General features: G+C 43.4%; 1 protein-coding gene across 2 annotated transcripts in view; it reads right to left on the bottom strand.

Annotated features, from left to right (window-relative positions):
• TMEM241 (transmembrane protein 241) overlaps positions 1–16616 on the bottom strand; it is a 124763-nt gene that overhangs the window by 25751 nt on the left and 82396 nt on the right. The window lies entirely within an intron of this gene.

Raw genomic sequence — 16616 nt, 5'->3', positions numbered from 1 at the left:
AAGATCCCATATCACTCAGGGCCAAAAACCAAAACATTAAACAGAAGCAGTACTGTAACAAATTCAATAAACACTTGAAAAATGGTCCACATCAAAAAAAAAAAAAATCTAAAAAATAAATAAAGGGGCTGCTGCTGCTGCTGCTGCATCACTTCAGTCGTGTCCGACTCTGTGTGACCCCAGATGGCAGCCCACCAGGCTCCTCCGTCCCTGGGATTCTCCAGGCAAGAACACTGGAGTGGGTTGCCATTTCCTTCTCCAATGCATGGAAGTGAAAAGTGAAAGTGAAGTTGCTCAGTCGTGTCCGACTTAGCGACCCCATGGACCAATTTGCCAAGTATTACTTCTTTTTTTTACTCCCCCCAGTACTGTTTCTTTGCAAGAAGTATAAAGGGCAAAATGATATATTCAGAACATCCGATAGTTGAAGACAAAAGAAGAACTTGAGACTACTCTAATTTTCCTTCAAATTCAATTCAGTGACAGCCTGGTATAGACACGATAGATTCTTCCTTCTAGTACTTTTTCTCAACTTTCTCAGTCTCATTCTGTTCAGTGTGTTAGTCAGTCCATCATCCAGGACTCTTTGCAAGTCCATGGACTACAGCCCACCAGGCTCCTCTGTTAATGGAATTCTCCAGGCAAGAATACCAGAGTGGGTTGCCATTCCCTTCTCCAGGGGATCTTCCTGACCCAAGGATTGAACCCAGGTCTCCTGCATTGCAAGCAGATTCTCTACCATCTGAGCCACCAGGGAAGCCCATTCTATTCAGTAAATGTACTCATCTACTGACAGATTTACTTTTGTAAAGATGGATTTCTGCTCAAGTCATTTTCCAAACTTCTGTCCTATTGATAAAAATGTTGTTCAGTCTCCCAGCTAAGCAGTTACTCTGTGCTTCTGTAAAGAAAAGGACCCAAGTGTTTTTATTTTCTAAGTTATTTTGATTCACTCAAAGAATGGATCTCATCACTGCCATCAAATTTCAGGAATGAAATGAATTTAAGCTCAAATAAGCTTTAAATAAAACACCATAATTATACTTATTCCAAGGCCATGAGGATTTTTTTTCAATCTCCATTTAATTTAACAATAACGTCACAGTATTGTTATACTTAATACTTGGGCTTCCCTTGTGACTCAGCTGGTAAAGAACCTGCCTGCAATGTGGGAGACCTGGGTTCGATCCCTGGGTTGGGAAGATCCCCTGGAAAAGGGAAAGGCTACTCGCTCCAGTATTCTGGCCTGGAGAATTCCATGGACTGCATAGTCCACGGGTTCGCAAAGAGTTGGACACGACTGAGTGACTTTCACTTTTATATTGTTGTACTTGGAAATAATGGAAGTGAAAGAATAGATTTGCCAAAAGATATACAGCAAGACCCGCTTGAACGGAATTCCCTGGCAGTCTAGTGGTTAAGACTCCGTCGTTCTACTGCAAGGGGCATGGGTTCAATCCCTGGTTGGGGAACTAAGCTCTTGCGTGCCAGGCAGTGCAGCCAAAAAAATAAAATAAAATAAAAAGAGAGAGAGAAAGGAAAAAAAGAGAAAAAATCTGCTTGCAATGTTTCAAGATAGGAAATGTGGTACTCATTTGGTTAAAAAAACCTTTTTGCTACTTTTAACCTGGCTGTTTTCTTAATCCCAACAATTCCTGAAGGAGGATCAGTTGGGAGAAGGGAGTCCATGATGTCAAGGGCGGTATGCCAGATCCAGGTCTGATTACACCCAGTTTCACATGACCAGAGTGAGAATGCCTTAGAAACAGACAAAGCTTGCACAAGACTCACTCCACCAGCTCAGTTCCACCTGAGGGATTTCTTTAAACCATGAAGACTTTCTAGCTCTTGCCACCCAAGTCTTGGCACTCACTGCAAAATGTCAGTGGGTCACCCGTGCACTCTTTGCCTATGAATTAAACTGTGTGCCTGTCCTCCACCCTAAATTCATGTTGAAACCCTACCTTCCAGTGTTATGGTATTTGGAGATGGGACCCTTGGAAGGTAATTAGGGTTAGAGGAGCTCATGAGGGTGGGGTCCTCATGACGGGCTTAGTGACCTCATAAGAAAAGATCAGAGAGCTCATGCCCTCTCTCTGCCATGTGAAGATGGAGACAGAAGACCACTTGCAACCTGAGGAGAGAGCTCCCACCAGAGACCAACCCTGCTGGCTCCTTGATCTTGGATTTCTCAGCCTCTCAAACTGTGAGAAATAAATATCTGTTGTTCAAGCCTCCCAATCTATGACATTTTATTATGGCAGCCAGAGCTAAGACATTATTCCTTGCTCTTTTGGAGAGTTTAAAAGAGAAAAGCTGAAAAAACAACAAACTGCTTCAGAAGAAGCTTTCACTGAACTAGAAAGGAAAGAGGAAAAGGGCTTTGAATTATTGCTGGAATGAAGCTAAGGTCAAATCCCCTTTACTAGGAACTAAAGAGATAAAAAGGAAAGGTAAGAAACTGCCCCTAACACCCCTATTCTAGCTTAGCCACTTCTGGAGGTTAATAAGAAAATGCTTTCTATATCCAATGTAAGTGTGAAGACGTGGGTATGGGATTCCCAGGTGGTGCAGTGGTAAAGAATCTGCCTGCCCATGCAGAAGGCAGGGGTTCAATCCCTGGGTCAGGAAGATCCCCTGAAGGAGGAAATAGTAACCCACTCCAGTGTTCTTGCCTCAGAAATTCCACTGAGAGAGGAGCCTGGCGGACTACAGTTGCAAAGAGTTGGATACAACTGAGTGATTGAGCACACACTCATGCCAAGACATGGGTGTACCCAATTATGGGAACAAGTCCCACATTGAGATTATTCCTGAGCTGATGCTGAATGACAGTTAAGAATTACCAGGTGAGGAAAGGGGGAAAGGGCTTTCTACACAGAAGGAACAGTATGGACAAGCTCACAAACTCTAAGCCACTGGGCATTAGTACTAATGGGAATGGAAAGTGTGAGGTGGGTAGAGGCCACCATTAAAGCCAAAGAAAACCTGAAGAGAGAGAAAAAAACCAATGGCTGGAAACCCCTTTTTCCTTGCAAGGTATTGAAAATACAAATCCCATGGGAATTCTATTCACTTAAAGACCATGGGCAGGAACCTCCCTAGCAGTTCAGTGGTTAAGACTCTGCACTTCCAATGCAGGGGGTGAGGGTTTGATCCCTAGTTAGGGAACTAGGTTCCCACAGGCTACACGGTGTGGCCAAAAACACAAAAAAAACCCCAAAACCATGGGCAGCAAGGGCCAGGACAACGGGATGTGTAGTTTCATCAGATGTCCAGACTTGGACTTCAGAAGAGCTCACCCTAATCTGTCCTTGCGCCATGTCTATGAGGCAGCCTCGGGACTCTCAGAGTCCCTGGTGTCCCCTTGTTGCACCACAAACTCACTGACTAACCTCAGGCCGGCCATTCCTCCCTCTGGATTTCAGTTTCCCCATCCCTAAGACAAAGGAATCACCTATAAAGCATTTCTCAGGGATTGCATTTTACTCTTTCACTTACAACGTTTTTTGAAAGGGACAGAGGGAATTTGATTTACTCCTTGACTTGTTCCAGTCAGAATTTTCAAGCAGCTTAAAAGACAGTGTTACAGACTTGAGATGTCTGTAGGAAGTAGATAAGAGAGATGAAGGGAGCAGGAAAACAAAGATAGGGAGGTGGAGAGGAGGCTATTACAGCAAATCCACGCCAGACACGTCTACCTTCGCGGTGGGGAGGAGGCTGCAGACAGCAGAGGAGGCGGCGGCTCAGGAGTTTCACTGCAGCCGAAGCCAAAAAGGTCCATGACCAGACACACAACGTGTGTCCCCAAGAGGCAGGCAGACCGACTGCATGAGAGAAGCCACTTAATGTTAGTCAGCCTTTTTTTTTTTTTTTTTGTAATTGGAGTATAGTTACTTTACAACGCTGTGTTAGTTTCTGCTGTACAATAAAGCGAATCAGCTACATGCATACATATATCCCCTCCCTTTTGGACCTCACTCCCCACCCTCCACCTGACCTGTCTAAGTCACTGCAGGGCACCGAGCTGAGCTCTCTGCCCTCAGGTTCCCACTAGCCATCTATTTGACACATGGCAATGCACACAAGTCAACTCCAATCTCCCAGGCCGTCTCTCCACCCCGTGTCCACACATCCATTCCCTATGTCAGCATCTCTATTCCTGCCTGGCAAATGGGTTCATCTGTACCATTTTCCTAGATTTCACACATATGCATTAATAGATGATATTTGTTATTCTCTTTCTGACCTACTTTACTGCGTATGACACTCTATGGGTCCATCTATGTCTCTACAAATGACCCAGTTTTGTTCTTTTTTTAAGGCTGAGTAATATCCCTAACCAGTCAATCGTAAAGGAAATCAACCCTGAATATTCACTGGAAGGACAGATGCTGAAGCTGAAGCTCCAATACTTTGGCCACCTGATGGGAAGAACTGACTCACTGGAAGACCCTGATACTGGGAAAGATTGAAGGCAGGAGGAGAAGGGGACAACAGAGGATGAGATGGCTGGATGACATCACCGACTGGATGGACATGGGTTTCGGTGGACTCCAGGAGTTGGTGATGGACAGGGAGGCCTGGCGTGCTGCGGTTCATGGGGTCACAAAGAGTCGGACATGACTTGGTGACTGAATATATGTATCTTTCCCCCTCTCCCCCAAATCAGAGATCAGTTAACTTAGAAAACTTGGGAAGCTGGCTAGAGTGAGGCAGTCCCCATGTGATTCACAAGGAGTAGCCCCTGAACAATTTAGAAAGCTAAGAACAGAGCAGTCTGCGCTGTGGTCCTGCCTGGGTTCCATCAAATAAACCAGGAAGCCTGAGTGCAGGTAGCGATCGTGGACCCACCCTCCTCCAGGTGCAGCCAGGAGCCTATCGAAGGCACCCCTCTGTCAAGAGAGAGGGTTCAGCAGAGGCTACTTCTTACTGAAGAAACACTGAAGCCTGTGGAGCAGAGGCAGAACAATAAATACTTCTGCAATGCTACCAGGAAGGCTGAGCTCACTTTCTTTGCCTTGGCACTGAGCCGAATATTGATCAGAAATCCTCTCCAACAGTGATATTCAAGAGAACTGGTGGCCAGGGCCCAGATCAGCAAGGCACCAGCCTGTGGGCTCTTCTCTTTCTTCAGTAAGTGAAACCCATGGTCATCTGCAGTATAAAGACAGGGTCAAGGTCAGAGCCGGGAGGGTCTGCTGGCCCCAACACCTGGGCTTCCCAGGGACCAGCTGGAGAGGCGGTTCAGCTGTGTTTTCTGAGGACCACACCCTTGCAGCACCCGCATTAGACTTGTAAAAATCGAATTATAACATAAATACAGTAAAGTGCATGACAAGCTTAAATTTTAAGTGTGGGGCTTGTTGAATGTTTACATCTTTAAACACCCATGTAACCACCACCAGAGAGAAAAGAAACCCTTTCAGCATCTCACAAGGTTCTTTCCCAATCAGTACATCCAAATCACTTTTGTGGCTGTAGGCTCTTTTATTGCAGTGTACTGGTCCATTGTATGGCTAGATCAAAATTTATTTCTTGACTGATGTATGGACTGCTTCCTCCAGATGGAGGCTGTTATGAGTAAAACTACTGTGGATATTCCTATTATGGATTTTTTTTTAAAAATAAGTCTTACTGACATAGAATGTACATGTTATAAAATTCACCCTGTTAAAAGTGTACCATTCAACAGTTGTTTAGTATGGGAAATTCCGTGGAGGCCCAATGGTTAGGACTCACTGCTTTCACGGCCATGGCATGCATTCAGACCCTGACTGGGGAACTAAGGTTCCACAAGCTGTATGGTGTGGCAAAAAAAAAAAAAAAAAGTTTTTTACTCTATTCAGAATTGTGGGACCATCACCTCTAACTCCCTACCACCGAACGTGCCTTGCTGCGGGTATATGTCTTCATTTCTCGTGGGTATAAACCAAGAGTGAGGCTGCCTAGTCATAACAAATCTTGTTGAGCTTCAGTGTTTTCTAAACCAGGCATTATTTCAAATCCTCACCCACACTTGGTATTGTCAGTCTCTTTAATTTTAGCCATTCTGGTGGGTGTGTGGCTCTACATCAGATTTAAAACCACTTCTGTCTCAAACCCCCACTCTCTGACAACCAAACTAGCACAGACTGAAAGCTGCATTTCCCTGCTGAAGGCTCATCCATCAACCTTTAGGACTGCTGCTTCCTCTTTTGCTTTCTTTTTTAGAACAGACATCTGTGACTTCCAAAATGTTAGATCAAATGATAAATCAGGTTCCTTGAGTTACTTGAAAGAAGAACTTTAAAACCTATGATGCCACTTGAATCTGGTCACTTTAATTTCCTCTTGACACTAGATTGTCAAACTGGAACAAAGCAGAAGTGAAGGCTTTCTAATGATACAAGTCAGCAGCTCTCAAATTGTAGACAAATCCAGAATACAAAGAGTACTTCAAACATTTCTCCATCTGCAAGGGAAAAGCTTATTCTTTACAATTAATATGAGCAAACTTTAACTGCTCAACATATATTATTTCCAGCAAAGGTCCGTGTAGTCAGAGCTATGGTTTTTCCAGTAGTCGTGTACGGATATGAGAGTTGTACCAAAAAGAAGGCTGAGTGCCGAAGAATTGATGCTTTCAAATTGTGGTGCTAGAGAAGACTCTTGAGAGTCCCTTGGACAGCAAGGAGATCAAACCAGTCAATCATAAAGGAAATCAACCCTGAATATTCATTGGAAGGACTGATGCTGAAGCTGAAGCTCTAATACTTTGGCCACCTAATGCGAAGAGCCGACTCATTGGAAAAGACCCTGATGCTGGCGAAGATTGAGGGCAGGAGGAGAAGGGGATGACAGAGGATGAGATGGTTGGATGGCATCACCGACTCTATGGACATGAGTTTGTGCAAACTTTGGGAGATAGTGAAGGACAAGGAAGCCGGGCATGCTGCAGTCCACGAGGTCACAAAGAGTCAGACAGGACTAAGCGGCTGAGCAACAACAACAGTACATTATTTCATGTAATCCCTGTAATATTTCTGTGAAAGTTATACGATTATTCCCATTTTACAGATGAGAAAACTGATATATCCAGAGGCTAAGGAATCTTTTCAAAGTTACATTGTTGGAGAGTGGGATTTTTTTCCAATCCTCTTTGTCTCCAAAATGCAGGGCTCTTTGTCACTTCCCTCTGCTGTCTCATCTTCTCAGCCTGGACTGTGACAGGTCACTCTATGAATCTCTGTTGAATATATCAACTTCCCACAGAGCAACTTGAAAAATTCTTTTTCAGGGAAAAGAAAACCCTCATAGGAGGTGTGAGTATTGAAATGGAGTCATGATTATATAATTCTTAGAGTGAACAGTCAACTGTCTAAGCATAACTTGAAAATAAGATTAAGCGTGGCCAGCTTCACAAAAGATGTGTTAGGACTTGACTGGATCTGAGTGGTTCACATGGTGAAGCTCAACTCAGATGTCAGAGCAGGGATACACCAGTAGAAGAAGCACCATTTCTTCCCTGGGCTCAGAACTGGGCTGGTTTTTCCCTTCAAGTGAGAGTCAGAGACATGCTCACCACCTCAAGGCTTGCATTCCCATCTCAACCCTACTGTAAACAGTGTTGTTACTCCTGTTCCAAACTGCCAAATGTATGCTCCCACCTGACTACGCCAGAGCTGTTTACTTCTGTGCACCCTGAAAATGTTAGGATTTGGTGGGAGGGAGGTTCAAGAGAGACAGAATACATATATACATGGAGCTGATTTGTTTTGCTGTATAGCAGAAACGACCACAACATTGTAAAGCAATTATACTTCAATAAAAAATAATAAATGAAAAAACTCTGTAAGGGCCTATGGGAAAAAAAATCTAAGAAAGAGTGGATACATATGTTAATATAGGCACAACTGACTCACTTTGTTGTAGAGCAGAAGCTAACACAACACTGTAAGTCAACCATGTCCACAGGTGCATGCTAAGTCCTGTCCGACTCTTCTGACCCCATGGACTGCAGCCCGCCAGGCTCCTCTGTCCATGGGATTCTCCAGGCAAGAATACTGGAGTGGGTTGCCATGCCCTCCTCCAGGGGATCTTCCTGACCCAGGGATCAAACCTATTTCTCTTGCATCTCCTGCATTGGCAGACACATTCTTTACCACCAGTGCCACTTGGGAAGCCCCAGATCAACCATACTCTAATAAAAAAAAATTTTTTTTAAGATAAACAATACAGGATTGTTAGGATTTGGGAGCTCAACACTTTGAGAGGGAACGTTTTGGCAATTATTCCATTTCCCTTTTCGTTGGAATACACTTGATATGTTCTGTCCTTCACAGATAGCTAGAACACTCAAGACATTAGAAAAGAAGTTCATTTCAAATAACTGAAGGAGGGGTGTCTCCCTGTATCCCCTGCAACACCCCCAGAAGTCACATGACAAGAAGACAGATGTGGAAATGTAGCCAGAGACAGCCTGTTCCTCTCATAATCAACTACCCCAAACCCCCAGGTGTGCACAGAAACAATCAAATACAATTACACATGTGTTCTAACACGTGGTCAAATGTGGTCTAGCTTACATAATATATGCTTCCCAGATGGTGCCAGTGATAAAGAACCCAACTGCTAATGCAGGAGATGCAGGTTCAATCCCTGGGTCAGGAAGATCCCTTCGAGGAGAGCATGGCAACCCACTCCAACATTCTTGTCTGGAGAATCCCATGGACAGAGGAGCCTGCAGGCTACAGCCCACAGGGTTGCAAAGAATTGGACACAAATGAAGCGACTTAGTACATCTTACATAATATCAGGCAATTAACTGTTGACTGTAAAAAACCTTTTCTGCCACATGTTTGACTAACAGATTGGCTGTTTTGGTGTCACATAACAGCTTGTGTTCAATACTGAACTGCCTGGCCTTACAGACTGACGCAGCCTACTTAAGAGAAAAACAAAAACAGCATCAGAAATCTTAACCTAAAGAACCACTGGGTCACTTTAAAGTGCTGATGGAGAGTCGGGGTGAGGGGGCGGGGTGGGGTGCGGAGCAAGTTTGGACTACTTTTTGTAAGGGAGGGCATTTTCAACAGAAAAAAAAATGAGCAAATGACTATCTGTGCAATGTTAGTTGCTCAGTCATGTTAGTTGCTCTTTGAGACCCCATGGACTCATGCTTCTCTGTCCATGAAGTTCCCCAGGAAAGAATACTGGAGTGGGTTGCCTTTCCCTTCTCCAGGGGATCTTCCCTGACCTGGGGATCGAATCTGGGTCTCCCGCATTGCAGGCAGATTCTTTATCATCTGAGCCACTGGAACTTTAAGCAAATTCCACTTTGGGGGATAAAACAGGAGAACAAGTATGGGGCAAGATCCAGTGGGGTACTTGGGGCCCCCGGGGGGCCAGGTCACCAAGATGTCTCTAAGGCATTGTGGGAAAGAGAAGTAATTTGCCCAACATGGCACCAAGTAGATGTCTACTAAGTTTTTCAAATCCACATGTTATTCTTTTCTATTATCATGTGTCAAAACTTAGCTTTCCCAGGACTCCCCTAGTGGTCCACTGGTTAAGACTCCAAGCGCCCAATGCAGCAGGCCTGGGTTCCATCCCTGGTTGCAAGTAAGACCTGGCACAGCCAAATATTTTAAAAAGCAAAACAACAACAAAAAACTTAGCTTTCCCATAATGAAAGTTTGCTCCTTCTGATTTCCCAAAAACTGCTTTATTTTATTAGCTCTGACTGCCAGCTCATTCTCCAATGACACAGGCCTGAAGCTTGCCCTCTGGTTTGGGCACATACAGATGGTGAAGTGCACCCTGCTAATTCCCTTGTGTCCAGCCACACCCTGTGGAACTTGGATCTAATGACTGGGACAAAAGATCTTCATAAGGAAAAATGAACTCAAACAAGATGAATGGCACAGCTAAAGACAGAGGCACATACATTATAAGAGCATAACTGGGGGCAGTGGAAGGGACTCTACAAGATATGTGCAGAATTGTACCTTTATTTCTGATCTGAGTGCACAAGTCTGCAAAGATGCATAAAATAAGCATTCACTCAGCCATCACTTATTGCATCCACAATGAACCATGGAAATATCAATTTATTCCCACAGTGGAGGCCTTGTAAACTTTCCCAATTAACTGCTCTTTGTATTGCCAAAAACTTTAGGTATTATAAATTATCTTGGATACTGACAGAATTCCTATAAACCTTGCAGTCAGAACATGGGCAGAAATTCCGGGTATTTCCTTTAAAGCAAATTCATTCAGGTCAAAAGTTGAGAAGTCCAGAATCGTTATCACATTTTTGCAGCAGAGAACACTGTGATGATCAATGGCACTAAAAATAGCCCAGAAAAAAATCAGGAGTTCATAATCGGAAACAAGAAAAAAAAACAACCTTATCCAAAATAGCAAAATGTCCATTAACATCACTCACTTCCCTAGGAATTATTTTGACAAAAGGAAATGGAATTTAATTTTCCCCCCTCAGTCCAAAACTGTATTTCCCCTCTCACGTGTCCTCTGGGAAAACCTTGCTTATAAACGAATAATTCCCAGATAACCAGCTTCTTGCTGACTGTTTCCATATAGTTCAACAAACACAGAGCAGCTTCTGAACTTGCTATTTCATGTTCCCGTCGCCTCAGCGGTGATGTCATGGAAAGACATAGACATGTTATTATTGCCCAGTTAGAGACTGTAAAGGAAATTATGCTGCTGCCTCTAAGTTTCCATTTTCCATGAAAAATTTTTTCTCATTGCCCTAGCCACTTAGACTGTGAAAAAGAAAAATGATTTAATTAGGAAACAGTCATGATTAGATTTCGTAAGCGTACTCTTTCAACATAAAAGTTACAGCTAAAAAGAAAAATTAAAAAAAAAAAAAAAAAGCTACAGCTACATTGGGTTGAATAATGTCTTTTCATCAGACTATTCCAGAACACATCAAGGTGCTGAATAACAGCTTGAGGAAGAAAATAAAGAAATATGAACTGCTACCCAGAAAGTAATCTGTTCAAATGAGATTTTAAATGTGACAGGAAGAACAAGTGAGGAGTCTACAGAAGCTGAGAAAATAGGAAGAAATGCAAATACCAAAGTGAGGGGAAGGGCTTCCTAGGTGGCCCAGTGGTTAAAGAATCTGCCTGCCAATTCAGGAGACACAGGAGACTCAAGTTCGATCCCTGGGTCATGAAGATCCCCTGTAGTAGGAAATGGCAACCCACTCCAGTATTCTTGCCTGGAGAATCCCATGGACAGAGGAGCCTGGTGGGCTAGAGTCCACATCACAAAGAGTCAGACATGACTGAGCACACAATACCAGTAATAAACTGAGGGGAGTAACCTTCTCTTTGGGGATTACCTTTTCCCACCTAGGAAGCAAGGAAAGACAGCAACAGGCTCTCCACACCAACAGATGGTGATGAAGATGATGGGGACGATGATGATAAAGAAAAAGACGTAACTGTGTTTGTTTCAGCAGCACATACACTAAACCAGAATGACACGGAGAAGGATGACGTGCAAATTCACAAAGCAAATCTATATTTTTTGTAACTACGGGAGGTAAGGCTTCCCTCATAGCTCAGTTGGTAAAGAATCTGCCTGCAATGCAGGAGACCTGGGTTCGATTCCTGGGTCGGGAAGATCCCCTGGAGAAGGAAATGGCAATCCACTCCAGTATTCTTGCCTGGAAAATCAAATGGACAGAGGAGCCTGGTAGACTACAGTCCATGGGGTTGCAAGAGTCGGACACGACTTAGCGACTAAACCATGGGAGGTAAGGGATGTTAACTAAATATATTGTGGTGATCATTTGTATATACAAATATCAGATCACTATGTTCCACATCTTAAACTAATACCGTGCCATGTGACAGTTACATTTGTATGAAACTGGGGGGAAAAAAAAGTTTAAGAGTTGTACAGAGTAGGAAGTAGAAGACAGAGAAGAACTAACACTCTGTTCAGTGTAGACTAGAACCAGAGACAGCAAAGTGTGATGGGGATCACAACTGTACTTCCAGGATCTTTCTGCAATCTGTGTGTGTGTGTGTGTGCAAACAAGCATGTATGCACCAGAAACTGAATCTACATCTATTTCAGAACCTGAAGGATTTGTTTACTTGCCACTTTCTCGGAAGTTCAAGGTATGACTTCATGTTAAGCTCTGAAACTTTCCCGCAAATACATCAGAAAAAAAAAATTTGATGGAAAAAATTGTTATTTAGAAGTTATGAAATCTGTGTGATTCCATTATAAAAGACACTAGGCTGCTTCTTCTTTTTATTTTTTGCAGTTCCACCAGAAACAACAAGCATTTCCCCCATGGTCTTGGGAGACATCTGAAAATTCCAAACACCAAACCATCACAGCATCTGTTGAGGACATTTTCACAAGTTCATCCTATACTTAAAACACATTGAAACTCACTTAGCCAAGCTTCCTTCTCAGTTCAATATCTTGGCAATAGGTCAAGAGAAATGTCAACATGTCACTGGGAAAAAGGAAGATGCCAGGTCATGCTCCCGAGACCTGGCCAAACAACCTGAGCAAGAGGAGGTCAAAACTGAGAGCAATTCCTATCCGCTCAAGGGTTCTTCCTAAGGATAAATCAAAACAAGGCTGCTACTTCCCAGCACAGCCTTCTCAACTCTTTTAAGAGAAACTCCTAAACAGAAAATAGTTCAGGACTGCAGTCCTTTTACTACACAAGGATGTGTTGTTATGGAGACAGCTCTGCAGGCTCCCTTGGCAACCCCAGTGTATAATTAAGTCTGGTGGTCACGGAACAGCCAGAGGTGGTCTCCATGGAGACCAACAAACACACATTTTCACAGGCACAGCAACTGCTCTGAATCAATGACTCTTTATATAGGCAGAAAAACATTGTGAATGGTACATCAATTGCATCTTTTGTTAGGCAGTGTCTCATGAAATATGCTGTACGAGAGTCTATTCTCCTGAGCTTTGATCTCTGAGCAGAGTCTGGAGCAGGCAGTTCCCAACTCAATTCACAGTCTAGAACCAGCAAATACAAATGGAAAATGCAGACTCAGGAAATCACTGGTTAATCTGGTAGAAGAATTAAACCAGGGGTCGACAGGGCCAAGGAGGGCCTGTCAGCTGCCTGATACTCACTATTCCAGGGCTGTCTAAATATTACTCAACCCTCTCTGAACATAGACATTATTATTATATTTGTTTACAGATGAGAAAACAAAGCGCACACCTAGAAAGTGTGGCCGAGCTGGGACTCAGAGCTGTTCATAAATTCAATCTTGTTCAGGGTTTGAGTGATTCTACACCATGCTCTGTGTTTGCATAGCACTCCGTGGTTTATCCTTACATGCATTATCTCACAGGGGCTTCTCAGGTGGTGCTAGTGGTAAATAACCTGCCTTCCAATGCAGGAGATGCTGGAGACACAGGTTTGATCCCAGGGTTGGGAAGATCCCCTGGAGGAGAGCATGGTAACCCACTCCAGTATTCTTGCCTGGAGAATCCCATGGACAGAGGAGCCTGGTGGGCTATAGTCCATGGGGTCACAAACAGTTGGACATGACTGAGCATGCATGCAATAACAGCAAAAAACAATAAAAAAGACTCTAAATAAGAACACAGAGGAACATTCTGGTATAATCTTTATACATATCTTATGGCATTTATACATAATACATGTATGGCCTTTATACATAATCTTCCCCAGGAGAAGATGGAACTTGATAATAGAGATGAAAGAAAGTCTGATGGCTAAGTGGTTTCCTACTTTATTCTGATAAGTTCTATGAAAGACTTTTAAAATCTGGCACACGTTTTACTAAGTAGGCACTGACATTCAATGATATGGTTCCCAGCAGATCTTCATCACAGATAATCCTACAATTGGATGTAGATGCCATCAGCATTTAGTCCCAAGTATGAGACATTCCCTGTCCAAATCATGTTTTTTAATTTTCTTTTTATCTTCTGGTCCAGATCCCTTGCTTTATGGACAAAAAAACTGAGGACTAAAGGGGTTCAATGCATCGTGATCAAAGTCAGTCTTTCCTCTCCTGAATTCCCGCGAATCCCAGTTCCTCTGCCATGTAACTCACAGAACAGCCTGGCTACCTTCCCATGAGTGCACGTGTGCTCAGCCATGTCTGACTCTTTGCAACCCCATGACTGTTGCCCACCAGGTTCCTCTGGCTTGATTTGTCATTTCCTCCTACAGGGATCTTCCCAACCCAGGGATGGATCCTGCATCGACACCATCTCTGGCACTGGCAGGCAGATTCTTTACCACTGAGCTACCTGGGAAGCCCTCTACCTTCAAGTAAAGCCCAGGAAAAGGGTTTTACATTTCAACCCCCGCCACACACACACACTCCTTCTACTTCCCTTTGAAACTTATTTTCCAAATTTTCTCCTCGTTCTCTAGCATCATGAAATCTCTGTATCAGGGTGTCTCCTTTTCTACTTTCAAGCTCGCCCAAGTCCCTGTTTTCCTAGAAAAGAAGTTATCTTCATTAGCTCTGCCCACCACCAGTCACAATCTTCTCTCCACATCTTAGGTATTGTTGAGTGTTTATGATCCCCCTCTGCCCGACTCCCACTTCTGCCCTTTTCCTTAAACTGTTTCCGAAAAGCTTAGCAAAGTGCGTGCTGTAGACTCTTCTTACTGTGGTCACTTTGACCTTTGGGTGGCATTCTGCTTTACTCCTTACAATTCTCCTTTAGACTTCCCTGCTCTGAACTTCTCTGATCCCCTCTACCTTCCAGCTATGACTTTTCTTTCCTGCTCATTATTGGCCCCTAGTATCTAAGTTTCTCCCAGGCTAAGTCCTAGGACTCTGCTCTACTCTCCCCAAATCCTTTCACTTTCACTCTCTTAGTGAGCTCCTTGATGGATAGGTTTTCTTGATTTCAACTGCATCTTTCTACAGGCGAAGCTCAAATGGACAAATCCCTGAACACTCATCTACATTTGACCCCATGTTTCCAACACAAAAAAGCTCCATGCAGATGTTTTATCACTATACACATCTGTCTAAAATGTATATCGCCAGCTTTCTCCTAAAGGATGTTCTTTCATAACCACCCCCATTTCTGTGTGTTAAGGCCACAGATCTCATTTGTCTCTAGCAAAAACTTTGGACTCACTTTGTCACCTTCCGTATTCATCACTGGGCTTCCCCAGTGGCTCAATGGCAAAGAATCCACCAGTCAGTGCAGGAGATGCAGGTTCTATCCCTGGGTTGGGAAGATCCCCTGGAGAAGGAAACGGCATCCCACTCCAGTATTCTCATCTGGGAAGTCCCATGGACATAGGAGCCTGGTGGACTACAGTCAATGGGATCACAAAGAGTTGGACACGACTTAACCACTAAACAATAACAAACAACAATATTCATCATTCCTTTGTCCAAACTATCCCCCAAATCTGTCCTAAAATGATCTGAGTCTTTGTTAGCTAATTTTATCACATCACATAACAGTTATAGGACAAATTGTATAATTAAAATTTATTTTCCTTCTAATTATAAGTCAGGCTTCCCTGGTGGCTGAGTGGTAAAGAATCTGCCTGACAATGCAGGAGATGCAGGACACTCAGGTTCCATCCCTGGATCAGGATCAAATTGTAAGTCAAGTTTGACCTTTCACCTTTCTTCCTGCCATCTCTACCTTGATTCACCTCTCTTCTAAATGCTTGGAAGTCATTTCCAATCTGTCTTAAGCACTGTCACCTTATTAATCTGCTTAAAACTTTACCCTCAGGGGACCTCCCTGGTGGCCTAGTGGTTAGGATTCCAGGCTTTCACTGTCATGACTCCGGCTCAATCCCTGGTCAGGAAACTGAGATCCCACAAGCCATAAAGTGCAGCAAAAAAGAAAAAATTACCCTTGGTCAGTCTCATTCAAAAGTTCACAATGCTCTCTATGGCTTGGCTTTTAGGGACTCCATTTTCTCCTACTCCGCTGAAGTTCCTCCCAATGTAGTTAAATATATTTCTTCCCATACACGCACACCAATGTTCAGTTCAGTTCAGTTGCTCAGTCGTGTCCGACTCTGTGATCCCATGAACAGCAGCACGCCAGGCCTCCCTGTCCATCACCAACTGCCGGAGAGTCGGTGGTGCCATCCAACCATCTCATTCTCTGTCGTCCCCTTCTCCTCCTGACCTCAACCTTTCCCAGCATCAGGGTCTTCTCAAATGAGTCATGGCAGCAGTATTTACAATAACCAAGACATGGAAGCAACCTAAATGTCCATAGACAGAGGATGGATAAAGAAGATGAGATACATATAAACAACAGAATATTACTCAGCCATAAAAAAGGAAATAATGCCATTTGCAGCAACATGGGCAGACCTAGAGACTGTCATACTAAGTGATATAAGTCAGATGGAGAAAGACAAATATATGGTATCACCTGTATGTGTAATCTAAAAAATAATACAGATGAATCTATATACAAAACAGGCTTACAGGCATAGAAAACATGATTACTGAGGGGGGAAAGGGGAGGGAAGGATAAATTGGAAGATTGGAATTGACACGTACACACTGCTATATACAAAATAGATAACTAGTAAGAACCTACTACATAGCATGCATTGAGAACTCTACTCAGTACTC

Source organism: Bos javanicus, chromosome 24 (assembly GCF_032452875.1).
Source record: "Bos javanicus breed banteng chromosome 24, ARS-OSU_banteng_1.0, whole genome shotgun sequence".
Taxonomy (NCBI): Eukaryota; Metazoa; Chordata; class Mammalia; order Artiodactyla; family Bovidae; genus Bos; species Bos javanicus.
This window is presented reverse-complemented; position numbering and strand designations above follow the sequence as displayed.